Here is a 15,384-nt window from a genome sequence, read left to right on the forward strand (position 1 = left end):
ACTGAAGCTAATCAATACGAAGGCTGTTGTTGACTTCCATGAGAGCAGGCGCGGTCCTGACGGGCGGTGATGCGCAGCGGGCGTCTGTCAGGTTTGGTTAGCAAGCCTCCAGGTCTGATGCTCTCCACAGCAGTTCTACTCAGTCAGTTCCGCTTAACTTGTTTCTTCTCTGGCTCTACTGTTGTATGCCACTATCCTCTCAGAGTAGTGAATTAAAGGGGAAAATCAATTTCTGGTTGTAGAAGAGTTCTTATCTCTGTGTAAATGCCACCTGCAATACAGGGGAACATGCTTATGGAGTCCTGTCAGTTACAGAACAGCAAGTTGGGCTGGAAGGCAGCATTTCCACCTCTGTCCTGTCCTCTTCAGGGCCATTTAAATGCTCTATAAAATATGTATAACCCAGCCAATACATGGTTAGCCACAAGAAACGGGTGGGCCTTAGGCATGCTGACTATTTTGAGGTTGGCAATGGTGCTGGTTTCACATCCTCGGCTGCTTTATTCTGGCTCATTCCTTCTCAGGGGGGTTCAAGAGCAGCCGTGCGTGGAAAGCCTTCCGTCCAAAGGGCTGTAAACAGAGATGCAGCCTGTAAGTTCTGGTGTAAGGAATTAATAAACAGTGCAACTCTGATGTGTCTCATTCATAATGTTTTATTTATATATGGGGAGGTGATTCCCACCACGGAGATCATGAAATCTTAAGATGTAAGTTCATTCTCAACTCAGTACCTTAAGTTCCATCAGAGTTCATGTCAAAAAAAGATAAGGGTCGTTTCTTACTGTTGCGAAATTAAGGTCTTAATTATTATGCTTGATTGTGGGCCAAGAGAAAAGCAACAGTTGCATAGGAATAGCACAATTTAGTGACTTAGTTTTTTGTGTCTTTATTGGATGTAACTCTTGAGATACAGAACTATAAGAACTTTAGATTTGTACCTGTCTGGAAACATATGACAAGAAAAATGTGTAGTCGGTGTCTGGTTTTGGACAATTTAGAAAACTAGCTCTTAAATCACTAACTTTAGACAAAAGATATTTTATATACGTGCATAGTAGAATATTAGCAGTGAAATAATAATGAACTTTAATTTTTCCCTCTACTTAAATGTATATAATTCCACATAAAATGTAGGGAAGGGCATGTGATCCGTAAGGAGCAGTTAGGTGCAAGTACACAATTAATGCTTCATAACAGTAAATGTACTAGTTCTCGACATCATTGAAAGTTTGAGGATTTTTTTAAAGAATGTAGCAAAGCTGGTTGTTTGGGTTTTTTTTAATTTATTTATTGTTCTAACCAGAGGTGTGCAAATATAGCATAGTGCTTAATTATAGATTCTGGATGCAGATGTTCAGTGTTCAATTCATGAGTTTCCTCAGATTTGTTTTTATATTTTAGCTTAGGGATTGCTGGGAATGTCAGACTGCAATCCAAGCTCTGTATGATCTCTGAGACTACAGCTTTTGTTGAGGTCCATGACAGTGAGCTTTTTTTAAGCTATCGCTTAACTTCAGAAGCTTGCAGCTAATCTTGGTAGTTTTCCTTCATTAGCAATGAATCCTTTTCCATTAGTTGCTCATCTTTCCTCATGGCTTGTCACGATCTGCTCCGCAGAAGCAAGACAGCTTTTCTGATTTAAGGATGTTGCTGTTTGCTCACTAAAAACTCGTGTACTGCATACAAGCCTTCTGTCTATACATTTTCCTTCTGTGCAAAAAACTGTACACATGAAGCACTGAAACTTCTGTGAAAATTCAGTGTACAACTCAGTAGCATCACGTCCTTGAATAAAATCTGTAAAAGCACATGGAAATCCTGCCCAGTTGACTGTCCAGCATCTGATGACGAACTCTGAATCCTGATGAAGGTCCTTCCAGTTTCTTTTCTAGCTAAAACAAAGGATGCTTTTAGGTACTGTGCTGAGCATGTTCATACGATGCATTTATCAGCTCAGTATACCTCAGTTAGACAGTAATTAGTGACTGCCAAAAGAACATCTGTTTACAGTCACCACTTCTAAGGATAAATTTGCTTGAGTACAAGGGCAATTAAAAATGAGAAGGAAGATTTCGCTGCTTTTTAAGGTCAGATTGCACACTGCTTGCCTTTGTGCCTCTATGCAGTTTGAAAAAATCACTGATTCCTCCACAAGACACACAGCAATGCGTATGCTTCCTCCCTCTAGCGTGTTAGCAGAGATAGGCTTTGAGGTATTGGGCACAAAATAACTACAAAACAAGTAAAATGCAGACCGTGTTCCCACAATTGGATAAGGATGGCAGCAGAGGATTCTTGGCCTCTGTACGTTCAGCTTAGTTTCTGCAGGCACCTGATATTCTCTAGCCCTGGCTGGGGTGCCAGTTTCATATCTTGGGTACAGAACAGAAGTAAGCTCTCACACGTCTGGCTTCTGTGTGTCGAATAGCCCTCACCAATTGGAGGAGCGGTTCACAATCTGTTCCCTGCCACAATGTCTCCGTTCCCGGAGACTGGTACAGCTTCAACGTACCTTATTAAAAGATTATATTCTTGCTGAAATTTTGTCCTGCTCAAAATTGGCTTGATACAGCTGCTTTAACACTTTCCTGTTTGGGTCTTTTACTGGTTGACCACTCACTAACCTGGGTCATGCTGTAGAGTTGCCTTTTCAGACTTGAGAAATGCTTTGGCCCTTGACATACAAAGAGCAAGGCTGTGGGAGCAGGGACATCCTACAGTTTTCTACAAGGCTATGGTATTTTCATACCTAAGTGCACTTGTACTATTTGTGAGTGTGTTTTGTTTTCTTTTTAAAAAAAAAAAAACCCTCTTGCACCTGCTCAGTGAGGAACACTAGGATACACTTCTGCATTTTAAATCAGTGTTGTGGCGGGGGGAACCCGAAAGGTGAAGGACACTAAGATGCATTTCTCTTTGTCTTATCCTGGAAATGTGACTTAAAAATGAAGCTTGTACCTGAAGAAAAAAACTAATAGTCACTTCTTGTACCAAAACAAAGCATCAAAAATTGATATTTGCAGTCAGCAGATGCTGGAGTGTCTGACAGCATCCTTGGCTGAAATCTACCTTTTTTTTTCTTTCCCTTTTGGTGTAGAGTATCAGACTAGATCTTAAGGATAAAACTTTTAGTGATATGTAAATTATTCTGTCACCAAAACCCATGGGTGAATGTTCTGGCATATATCTGCAACGTTGATGTTTCATGGGCTCTTCAGTCATATGGCAACCTGTCTGTGTGATTCCATGAACGTAGCAATATTTCTTTGCCTTGATTATCTCCTTGAAATAAAAGAAGATACCCAGGCACGTGGACTATGTCTAGTGATAACTCCAGGAATAATGATTTTAGGACTTCATTTACAGTGTAATGCCACATCGTAGTCTAATAAATAGAATTAAGAAAGCTAAAAGTAAAAATCAAGCATATAAATTATAACGGAGTTACAGGAACCTCTAATAATTTAACTTGTCAGAGCTATAAGGAAAAACAAGAACATTTGCCAAATCCTTAGAATAAATGTATATAATTCTAGTAGGCTGCTTAACAATAAATGTCTTCATTATTCCATTTGAAATAGCGTGTTTTGTAGGAAATTATATATATAAACCTTTTAAAATTATATAAACTTCTGCTTTCCCATGTGACTGACTCTATTAATGAAGGCTGTAGGAATGATTGAACAGAAGTCATTGTGCGGACCTTAGAGGTTGCATTTCGATAACTGTAGTGAAATTCAGGAAATAGAGAAGGTATGGTAAACTTCCAGATCTTCACCTTTGTATCACATTACTGACAAATCTTGTTGCAGTAAGTTGTCTTTATTCACTGGTGTTTCCAGAAATGCTTGCCATAGTTTTCAATAAACATTGGTCTCTGATATTGTTAATGTTTTAATCTTGTACTAGAAGAGAATGGCAATGGGAAGAGGATTTCATGTTCCCAGCCCTTTACTGTCCTCTGATATACGTTCATGATGAATAAAGTGTATTCTTATTAATTAGCAGCTGCAGAGCAAACAAGCAGGCCATGATCCAAATGAGCCTTCCTAGGGAAACGCTTTTTTGTCTCTAGCAGAGGCCTGTGCATGCATGTGCTTGTAAACACAGATAAATGCTTAATGGGTGCAAAAGTGAAAAGTTTGCTTGAGGGATAGCAAAGGGATTTTTCATTGCTATAGAAACGCTGTGAGAGTTTGCTTTGTCTCTTGGTAGGAAGTTTGCTGGTTGGAGCACTGTTAATTGGCTTGGGAAAGGACGCCTTGTAGCTGTTCATGAACAAGAATCCACTGCTTAAAATGCTGACCACAGGAGAGTTGTGGGTACGCCTTGTCAGAGGAAGCAGGTCAATAGTGTTTCATACCCTCGTTCCTTCGTCCTGTGACATCTTAACATTTATACTCCATGTTTTGTGTTTTGACAGCACTTCAACTTTCATGTTCTTTTCTCTCAGCTGCTCCTTATAATTTTCCAACTGCTTTTGTGGGGTGTTATCTTGCAAAGCCCTCTGTCTGTATACTGACCCTGCAGAATACTGTCTCAATTCTGCATTTCTACCTCTGCTTATCATAGACAGAAGTGTGTGTGTCACTCCATTAAAGTTTCTTGACACTTACCATGACGAGATTTGGGTTTCGGCTTTTTCTAACGCTGCAAACTTGAGCTGCTTGGACTTCTGAAATTCTTCACGTGGGTGTTTGCCTCAGGCTGCCTTTCTTTGAGGAGCTTCAGCAAAAAGCTTAGCTGCTATAGGTAGTATTTGGGAAGCACCAAGTCGGATGCTTAATGCAAACAGCTGCCCTGAGCCTCTTGTTTGCTACAGCTCTTTAGCCAAGCTCTTACCCTGGTGTCAGGGCTGTGATGGTGCTGCTGCAGGGATAAGATGCCAGCCCTTGGCAACTCTAGGTGTTGGCCAACAGTGGGAACACATGGGAGTTTTGACGACAGGTGGAGGAGAAAAAGCTGCCCAGGTGGAAGAAGTGGAAGAGTAAGTGGGAAACACAACTATTTCATGCTGTCTCTCGTTTCAATATTCTTGACGGTATCTTCAGAAGCAGTGCTCGCTAACTGGCTGCAGCAATTAAAAAGTAATGCTTTCTTTGCTGTGAACTGGAGATCAAATCCAAATCTTGTTCGTGTAATGTCTCCATGGCAACGTTTTGGCCGTTTATTCTGTGTAGTTGAGTGCAGAATTTGAGTTCAGACAAACTTTTTTCCAATGCAAGTAACAAGTTATCATTTTTAAAACTGAATTAAATCAATTATGCCCAGCTACTGTAGATTGATATGTACTTTTTGGTGGGATATTGGTCCTAATGCTGAACGTGAGTCACTTCCAATGGGTAATTGACTATTAGTAAATGGGAATTACAGATTTCTCTTTGAGCCTGCACAGTTATCAGTCAGACTTTCTTTATGAGCGACTCTTGGGACCACAATAGTTTCTTTAAGCACTACATATTATGCATATTCTGCTAGAAGTAATGGTTATAGCATCTGTAGAAGGACTTGCCTTGTAGAACTAGCTTCTCATCCTCATCCTTAAGGATTCAAGGAATCTCAATGAAATCCAGGCTGCAAATTAATTGTGAAGCATGATTGCTGTGTATCCCAATATAGTTTCAAACCATATGTAAACTGAAGTTGCATAAAGTGTGAATCTGAGCTGTATTATCAAAATCTCATATTACAGGAGCCGTTGAAGCGCAGCAGTGCTGGGTACAGATGGGCACTACTGGAACTAAAACTAAGGTTTTTGTTATTAGCTTGTCAATGACTAATTTCAGCTGGCATTTTATATATATATATATATATATATATATATATATATATATATAAGCAGAAAAAACACAACTGGATTGCCAGGGTAAGAGATGTGACTTGTAGCTGTATTTAAGGAATTTGTAAAACCAAAGACTGATCTCACAGGTATGAACTGTACTCACAAAATGGTAGTTGTGCATCAGATTAAGAAGTACACCTCAGTGTCTTCCAAGGCAGTGTTACTGATACGCTATATAAATTGAAAGTGATCTTCCACAACACTTTCAAGCTGGTACCTTTTTTAAAATAGTACTCTAAATTAGGTTTGGAATATATTTATGTTTAGTACTTGAAATGGAAATGTACAAATCTTGTAAGGGAATCTATGCATTCTGCCATCTCTCTCTTTGTGTGTGGGTATATATATATATACACATGCCCACACACACGATTGTCAAATGTGAGGTTATGACAAGCGCTGTTATAGCAGCACATCTTCTCTATTGGGTATACTGGTAGGAGCACAAATTAAAGCAAACCAAGAGGGATGCTGGTGGGCACGCTCCAGAAAGCCAAGACATGACTTGGAAAAATACCAGTGGAAATTGTGTTTCAACCGTGAAAATAGAAACTGGTATGTAAGAAACAGAAGAGGAACGATACAGCACCATTAGATATCTGATTATCTGTGACAGAATTTAATAGCAAACAAATAATCAGTGTATCATTTGAGCACAGATGTTTCAGACTGTCTCAGGAATTACGTCTAGATATTTGAAGAATGGCTTGTATCTCTATTTTTAACATTTAATTCTAAAAGCCAGCAGCTGATTTTTTGGGCAAAAGAAGAGTTTGTGATGATCAAGATTCCAGAACTCTACTTATCGTTCGACAAAATAAGCTATCCTGGGGACCTCATGATATAAGACCTACTATTAGGTATGAACAGTAGCACAGACCACATATTCATACCATTAAAGCAACCAGTAACATCAAATTATGTATTTTCTTACTTAGTAGTACTAGCTGACTGTTGGCTTCCCCTGCCCCATCCTCAAGCTTCCTGTGCTCTGTTTAAGCACTACAGCTGCCAGAAACATGTTTGGAACCTGAAAAATGTGCTTTTCTGGCTTAAAACCGAGCAGATAAAAAAGATTAATGCCTTTTAATGGGGAAGATCTTGTCATGTGGTCCGAGTGATTTGACATGAAATGAGAAAACTCCAAGCCCCAGTGAATTTTGGGGACTGTCAAATTTGGTATTTCATAGGAGGGAGGGAAGACTTTGCAATAGCCTCCATGTTTAAGTTGCTGTTGCCCATGAGTTATAGCCCAGTCTTCTTCCACTTAGTCATGCCACTTGTTCTTTCTTGGTGTCATTGAATTTAGTTGCTTTTTGATGAAGAAATTGTACTTAATCGAGGTTTTAGTGTGTTCATGTACTTCCTAGTTCCACTGGAGTTTTCTTTTATAATGAAAGAAAAGTGGGTCAGGAGTTAAAGAGACTTTGTTTGACTGGTGTTCTCTTAATAAAATCCTGAAGCATATGCTCTTGAGCTTGATCTTTCTTATCTTTTAACTAAAGTCCTGTAAGTAAAAAGTTTCTCGAGTAGCTCATGTGGCAGCGTTTAAAAGCCCGTACCTGCTTGATATATTCTGTGTTTTCTTCTGTCCGCCACCTAAAATTTTCAGATATAAAGGTAAATGCTTTTCAGAGGTATTGATTCAGCAGTATGGAAGAATAATTCTGGTTGGTAATAATTGATTTTTATGTTAAAGCTTCCAAGATCAGTGCTTTGCTTTCTGCTGTTCAGAAAATTTCACTATACCTTTATGTACACTTGCATTCACAAGGTGGAAGTTGCTGATAAATTACCCTGAAATCTAATATTTATAGCATACCATCTTCTTAGGTTATCTCCTGCCTAATGTAAAGTAGCTTGTGTTTATACATCTTGGAATCACAGGATATTTAACTCATGACTAAGACTCTTCATTCACTTCTGAAATACAGTAGGCAAGAAGCTATGTAAAAGTACTCATAAAATATGAGGACCATAAGAATAGGAGCTATTACTGTAAATGAAGAATTAGAAGTGATGAAAGAAAGAATTAACTCTCCCCGTCATTAGAATTATATTTCTTATTCCTGCAGGAATAATGTCTTGTATCCACTGATGTCATGGTAACATTTACAATAAGATTCATTCCTGGTGAAACCAGTAAGATGTAAATGTTCATACTCATCCACATAAATTCATTTTACAGGGAAATTCCTAATCAAGATGAGACCATTTATTCTAGTACATCAGTTTCAGATGTCCATCATTAACTGCATGTTTTGCAGAAACGGTACAACTTTACATCAGAATAGAACCAAGCTCTTTCCCCAAGAACTGCGTCTGCAAAGAGAAGCTTGCCCTTCCCTACTGCAGAACATTGCATGTTTCTGGCATCTAGGGAGCTTGGAGGCTTGGTGACAGTAACGTGTTCTTTTTCTCCAAGACTGTGCTTCCATGAGCTCTGGTGCTCTCCTTTTATCTCCCCATTAAGAAATATGGACGTTGAAGACACAATACTGCTTCTTAATGATCCTAAAGAGAAATGAGATTCCACTCTACAATGTCGTCATGTGCATAGTCGTTACTGAGACATTATTACCCCATCAAGGTGGAGAACAAGCCCCAGGAAGCACATGGGCAACTTTATGGCTGGAGAACTTGAGGCACAAAGCGTTTCACCAGACTCAGCGGGAGGTTCCTGGTGAAGTAAGGGCAAGGACGCAGAGCTTGTGAGGACCACCAGCCTCGCGCCTGCACCTCAGGACTGACTTCTTAAAACAAATGCAAGTTCCCGCACAGCCCAGCTTCTCCCACAGCCTTGTTCAGGTACCAGTAGGTATGTTCATAAGATATATATCCCCTCCATCTAAAGCGCATTTTAATGGCGTGCAAGTGAGAGGGTGTAAAAAAGGCTCATATATATACATGCATATAGATGGACATATATATATAACATATTTTTAAAGGGAAGTAATTAAGAGGTTGGAAGCTTTAACTAAATGGAAAGAGGTGATATTGATCTTCAGAAATATTATTTATTCTCTTGAGATTTTTCCAGAATGAAGTATAACTCATTTACTATGGCTGTGCATCCTGCAGTTTTATCTGATAATCCATCTAAGATATTTGGGGCTTTACTCTTCTTTTTAGAGCTCCTGTTATTTTTCTTCTCACTTAAGATGTAAATGCAAAGCAAACCACGTTTATCGACTCGTGTTAATCTCTGGATTAACGGGAGTTGTTAAAATGATTTGCAGGGCTTGTTTTGAGAGCTATTAAATTTCACCTCTTTCCCCATACTTGATTGAATAGTGATTTTTAGGATTACTGCATAGTTTAAATTCTCTTCAACGCAGAAACCACAGTTTTGGAGACTTGCTATGAATTGTAGTAGAAGCAGTGCTGTATTCCTGTTTACTTGTAAACATACGTAAACTTGTAAATTTATGGAATATTTTTACTTTATACTCACTATTATAGAAGAAGAAATTGAACTTAAAGTCTTTTCAAGATATCGGATGCTCTAGAGTTTGTGTGAATGAAAAGATGTGGGTCTGAGTGGAACTTCATGTCTAATGTTGTAGGCCTAACTTAACTAGCCATATAATCTAGAAATGAGTGAAGAAATCTCAGAGGACTTGTGTTTTCGTTTTAGGCTAGCCCCATCCTTTTTAACGTAGGTCAGAAAGTGGTTTTATTAATTCATGGGATTAAATAAATTTAAATGGTATTTTTTCTTCTGAAATTAATTCCATTATGGAGACTCCTATGGCATTTAACAGGAATGAAACCAATAAGGTTTTCTACATAAATTACATTAGAAATGTGCATATTTTAAAGGAATTATCTGGGTTTTTTTAAGAGGGGTTTTGAACCTGTCTCCAGAATTGTATTGCAGGGATAGAATTCTTTTTTTCAATGCCAGGGGATACTTTAGGATGGCTGTTCCTTTTGTGATATTTTAATAAAACCTTCCACAAGGGTTTCCATTATAAGATGTTCTGCTATAATGCAATTTGTGACATTTTCTTTCAGGTGAGTCAGGTGTTCTGCAGACTTGAATTTAAACATGAGGTAAAAAATGTTTGTTTTATTTTAGTAGAACCATAGCAGAGCAGGTAAGGGGAAGGAACAAATTTTGCCTGTCAGATGTTTAAGGTGTGCATGAGTCATATCTTGGCTGACCATGACCTGCTTTGAACCACACTGGGCTACGTGGAAAGTTAGCGGCTGCAGGCGTAGTCATTCAAGCACTTAAGCGCAATAGGTGAGTGAAATGTAGCCTGGCACACTCTTGCTCCCCAATAGGCATCCAAACACATAGCAAAAATGTCTTTTCAAGTTTCTAATAGATTACAAGAGATGTATGCGTATATTGAAATCAAAAGAAATTAATTTTTTTTTTATTCATAAGAGAGGAACTATTACTCTCTTTCAGGGCTACCAAGATGATTAGGGGACAAGAACATCTGTGTTATGAAGAAAGGCTGAAGGATTTGGGTCTCTTCAGTCTGGAAAAAAGACGGCTGAGGGGGAATCTTATCAACACTTATAAATACTTAAAGGGTGGGTGTCAGGAGGATGGGGCCAGGCTCTTTTCAGTGGTGCCCAGTGATGGGACAAGAGGTAATGGGCACAGACTCGAGCATAGGAAGTTCCATCTAAACATGAGGAAAAACTTTCCTGTGAGGGTGGCAGAGCCCTGGCACAGGCTGCCCAGAGAGGTGGTGGAGCCTCCAACTCTGGAGACATTCCAAATCCGCCTGGACATGTTCCTGTGCCACCTGCTCTGGGTGACCCTGCTCTGGCAGGGCGTTGGACTAGATGATCTCCAGAGGGCCCTGCCAACCCCTGCCAGTCTGTGATTCAGTTCTTGGTCATATTTCACTTTAACAGGCCTAGTCAGCTTGGGAGAATAGCTTTTCTGTCTTGTGTGTTGGTGTCACAGCTGTTGTAGTCTGAGATAGCAGCCTTAAAATGCTTTTGATCGATACATACATACTTAGAGATTTAGGGTTAGCTAAATGCTTGGACTGTTTGGCAGAAAAGAACATAAGGTAAAGTGGGAGCCCCTGTGAGTATATGAGCTATTCCCACCCTGGGCGTGGGTCCATGAGGATGTCACTTGTGGGGATTAAAAAAAAATAAATAAATGCGATGCCTGGTGTGTGTAACAGGGAAGGGGAGCGCTTTGGTTCTGCTTTTACAGTAACTCAGCAGAATTGTGGACAGAAATGAATTATTTTGTATGACAGCTCTGGGTCACAGCAGAAGTGTTGCTTCTTAGAGCAGATCCTGAATGTCAGTACTTCCTCTCTTGCTTTCCCAACGGAAGTCTGGTGGCAGAAAATAGTCTTGGGAGGTTGGAAGTGTTTTAAATCTGAGGAAGAGGAAATTGAATCATGTCTCAATCCTGCACCATCTGACCCATGCCTTAGTCCTGGCCCATGCTTAGCGAAAGGGTGCGCGATGCTTGCTATTTAAAAAATCCATCCTGCCTTTATCCTTTTCTTCCTTGCTTTCTTTAGAAGAAAAGACATCGATCAAAACTTTTAGGAAAGGCTTCCAGATCTTTGGTCCAAGTAAAAGCTGAGGGTGAGGTGCCGAAGCTCCAGAGAGCAGAATTCAGGATACACTTAATCCTTGTTGTGTTAGCTGTGTCTCTTGCCAGATAAGTGACTGGCTTTCTCCTTGCCAAAGTCTGCTTTGATGCCTAACTTACTATCCCTCTGCTTAACACAAGGCTTGGCACCCTGTTTTCAGGGTGGGTATTTTTAAGCGAGGTATTGCAATGCCATTTCTGATGTCGAAATCACTTTATAGCTGTAGTCCTTATGCTGCATAAAGACTAATTATAGTCAAATACAGTGTTCACAGATGTCATTATGAGAATGTAATGACTTCAACACGCGTGACAGCCTGCAGCTGTGGGCCTCCATTGAATAATTTTATTCTAGCGAGTCTTTTCAAAACAACTTCCTCCCAGTTCTTTCTTGTCACCAAGTTTGAGATGATAAACTGGAGATAACGATGATTTTCTGAAACGCGTCTATTATTAAAAAGCCAGCAGCAGCAGTAAGGGTTGAATATTCAGCTTGTGGAGAATTGCAGCGTCTGCAACGTAATTGTGTCAGAATAGCATGATGTGCATAGCTGCCCTGGATGCCGCTGTGCTGCTCTCTACTTGTTAGAGAGCAAAGATCCAACAGACAAGAACAGTTCGTGAGTAACACCTCTCTTAAAAATCTCTGCAAAGGTTTCAGGGTAAAAGAAATATTAAGTTTTGAGCCCTGGGAAGTAACAGCCTTGGAACAAGGAAGGAGGGTTTTGTGGTGCTCAGATTCACGGGCCAAAATGGCCTTGTAAAGGAGGCTTGTGCCTACAGCACACTCTGCAGAGCAAAGCTCGGGCTGGGGCTCGTGCCAGACACCGATCGATGCCCGTAGCACTTGGTCAATATCTAGTGTTACTCCCTCTCATCTGTTCATTGCATAATAAAGCTACAGGGCTCAAGCAGCACCCTGGCCCATGTTGAGAAGCTAAAGGTCATATTAATGAAAATGAGAAGACTAAGGGCCAAATGGAGTGCACTTGGTGTTAGGGCAAATTTGAGTTATTGGTTTACTACTGGGAATTTTTCTGTTGAAAGGGCTCTTCCATGAGTATGCTGCTGGAGTTTAGTCCACACACCCATGCAATTAATACTGTTATAGGATAGTTTGTTACAGCGCAGACGTGTGGCTAGTATGGTGAGGAAAATGATGCAATATTGTGCTTAAAACCAGACAAACTTGTGCCTTGTTGTTAGCCGGTGTGATGTATGGTGCTAGCTTGAGAGGGATGAATTGAATTTTATTGCGGGCTCTCGTGCATCTGAACCTGGGCAAGGCACTGCATTGGGTTTCTGGGTGCCCCTGTCAACTCCTACTGTAGGACCCCGCTGCTTTCTACATGGACCGAATCACTACCCACCTCCATCTTCATCACTCTGCTTTCAACAAGGAGGCAGTGGGGGAAATTCTTCTACATATTTAAACACTTGTGATCTTTGTTCATAAATGCAACATCCTCTAGTTGCGTTGCCGCCACCATGGGTGACCTCTGGGTCTGCTTCTTGCTGCTTGTACAAAGCTCTTTGAATGCGAGAGATTTTTCTCTGGCTGGATTTGAACCTCTGTTAGATTGTTTTTAAGCGACTTTTGTATCTGAAGTGCCCTGACTTTACACACAAAATGCTGAGCAAATGTTTTTGAAGATCGAGGTAGAAAAAAGTGCATCCTGTTTTCCTTGAATATTGGAGTATTCTTTGCTGGGATACCTGAGAAGTAATCAGTATGCTATTTAGTTTTGACTGGTAAATTGAAAAGACATAGCAATTCCATCAAAACGTTACCATTTAAAAATAAAAATAATTAAGTTCTAAACTTTCAGATTAGTTTCACTACTTGTTTTCTTCTCAGCCTAATTCCTGTTGGATGAGTATGCTTAATACAAAAATCTTTTGTCTGTGCTCATGTGTGAATAATATTTTTGGAGTTCATTTTTCAAAGCAGATGTGTATTAGCCTTTAATAAACCAGAAAGTTTCATTTTCTGATTTGAACAATGTGCCCTTAATATAGAATCCTGACCTTGTACACTTGTCTTCTGTAAACTGCACTGTGGGCTTGGTTTTGGTGTGTTTGTTTTATGTCCTTCACAGACATGCACTAACCTTCCAGCTAATCTAATATTGATTTCTTTCCCAGAAGTTTATTGTTTGCAATTGGAGGTATTTTTCAGATTGGATGCTATACTGATTTCTCACCGCAGAGTGCATGGGTTGCTAGCTGAGATAGTGAGGACAGGAGATCCACAAGTGCCCCAGGCCCAAGGTCCTCATCTCAGGCGTGAGCGTTCCTGAACTACATGGTCATCTCAGCGAGATTTCATAAGGCTCTAAAACATAGAGGTACTTATAAGATTCCTAGTCAACATCAGCCTATTCATTGCAGTGGAGCAAATCCTGTATTCTGTTATGCTTTTCTCATGAAAAGAGAGTTGTGTTTTATGCCCAGGGGAGCTTTAGGGGCTCGGTGGTAAGCTAGAGGCCAGGGAAAACTACATGGAGTCTTTCCATCCCTAACAGTGCTTGCTTTTCAGTCCTGGTACTTATTGGGTATGTAATGTAGCCTTACTGACTCGAAACTAGGTATTTTATTTCCCATTTCAATTACTCTTTAAAATGCATCATCCATCACAGTGTTTTAGCATGTGAATAGCCCCAGTGATTGCAGATTGAATCAGATCAGGGTTTACAATAAGACATCTGTCGAGAAAATACACTTACCAACAATGTAAATATTGTATTCAGATACAAATGTGAATCCTCTTGAAATTATGCATTGATTTAGAACATGGTATTTATCTCTCTTAGCACTGTGTCCTACCATACAGGAATCCTTCCTACCTGCGTTACGCAGCTCTCTCTTTAGTGCCTGCATCAGGCTCCTGGGCTGCAGAGAGGAAAAGTAGATTTTGGGATTGGTGTGAATACTGTTCTTCGTAATGAAGAGCACGTTAGCTTGAAACTGCCGTAAATCAATTCGTGGGCAAATCTAGGTTGGAGTAAATTTTGGCCCACTTCATGGCAACCTGCTATTAAAATAACTTCCAGTTCTTGAGCTAGCTGCTAAAAAATGTTGCCTGCGGCAGGCTCTGCTTCCTGCTGCTACTGCACCTTTCAGGAGCTTTTGCTGGTGTTTGTTGACAGAATGACTCTTGTGGACTTTGTGGTGGTTTTTTAGCTCCAGTTCAGGGGACCGTGAGGACAGAGAGTCCTGCTGGTTTCCTGCTTCTGGGCTGCCCTTTGTCTTGAAATTATTTTGGCAATTCTGCCTCTATGAGGAAGGAAGTGAGGACTTTGTGCAAGTTGCCAGTGACGGTGCAAGTTGCCAGAAGACTTCAGAGCTGTATACTAAAGGTTACAGCCGTAATGTTGGGGGAGCATGCCTACAAACATGTAAGTAATCTCTCCAGTAATTTTAGTAATTCAAAGTACTCCAAGATTCCTTGAGCAAAGGCTTCATCCTCTTCAGAGTATCTAGCACTTCATACCTGAATCTATGTGGGGGCAGTCAGCCAGGTAGGCCTCCCCATTGCGTAAGGGAATTGCCCCTCTTCATTTTACTTCAAATCAACTACAGCTACAGGAGGCAAGATGTTTGTTCAGGTGAGTAACATTTAGCTTTTCAGCCAGAATGTTTTGGCCTTCCCCCGTGTTCCTCTTTTTCTCTCCCAGCAAAAGGCAAGAATAGTTAAAATGACGCGTCTCCTGGGGGTCTGTGGGAATTCACTGGATGAGGGACGTTGACTGTCTCTTCTTACATTAGGTGTATAGGTCTGCAAGTGATATTCCACTGCAGTGGGTTTTTCCCCATGCAGATTTCCTACATGTACAGCCCTGTCTGCTGTTGCTGCTGCTATTCAACCCTCCACCATTATAACTTTTTATTTTTATGTGAAGAGGCAAAATGGTTCTTCTTCCTATGTCCAGCTGAAACACTTGAATTAGTCTCTTTC

General features: G+C 40.3%; 1 long non-coding RNA gene across 3 annotated transcripts in view; it reads left to right on the forward strand.

The window, feature by feature from the left end:
• Positions 1-4,911: 4,911 nt before the first annotated feature.
• The window catches only part of LOC134515313 (uncharacterized), an 83,777-nt gene continuing 73,304 nt past the window's right edge, over positions 4,912-15,384 (forward strand). For 2 of the 3 annotated variants that reach the window (XR_010070946.1, XR_010070948.1), the window contains exon 1: positions 14,719-14,824. This is a non-coding gene — a long non-coding RNA (uncharacterized LOC134515313). Of the gene's footprint in view, positions 4,988-14,718; positions 14,825-15,384 lie in introns of those variants that run through there. The other variant, XR_010070947.1, reaches the window with a different exon arrangement.

This window comes from Chroicocephalus ridibundus, chromosome 4 (assembly GCF_963924245.1).
Source record: "Chroicocephalus ridibundus chromosome 4, bChrRid1.1, whole genome shotgun sequence".
NCBI lineage: Eukaryota > Metazoa > Chordata > Aves > Charadriiformes > Laridae > Chroicocephalus > Chroicocephalus ridibundus.